The sequence below is a fragment of the Rhizopus microsporus genome, assembly GCF_002708625.1.
Source record: "Rhizopus microsporus ATCC 52813 unplaced genomic scaffold scaffold_16, whole genome shotgun sequence".
Taxonomy (NCBI): domain Eukaryota; kingdom Fungi; phylum Mucoromycota; class Mucoromycetes; order Mucorales; family Rhizopodaceae; genus Rhizopus; species Rhizopus microsporus.
This window is the reverse complement of record NW_019671931.1, coordinates 561,703-562,153: the sequence shown is the minus strand read 5'-3', so window position 1 is coordinate 562,153 and position 451 is coordinate 561,703.

Genomic DNA, 451 nt, shown 5'->3' with positions numbered 1-451 from the left:
ATTGGCCATTATATATGTCATATACATATGATATTGCGTCAAAGATGTAGTCTTGGTCGAAGGGATGTTTAGCAATACACTTTTCATTTCTTCCTTCTCCATTCTTTTCTGTTCTTTTCTTAGATGATGAATGGGCCCAGTGTAATTGTAGTATTCCGCTGTCGAGACTCTTCTTATTTGATGAGAATTTTCTCCCTCGTTATAGGATGCTGTGAATGCATGTTGTCTACCAGGGTCTAGACCGCACAGCGAGAAGTTGTCAACATCCCCAGGTTTTAAGACATCATTCAGAAGCTGTATATCAAATGTACTGTCTGAGCTTTTTTCAGTTACATCTTCATTATTGTTCACGTCCTTATATAGCACCACATCCGCTGCAAAGCCATCAGATCTGATTAGATTAGCAAATGCGGTTTTATTTTTTGTTGCTGGCTTTTTTAAATCTTCAAAG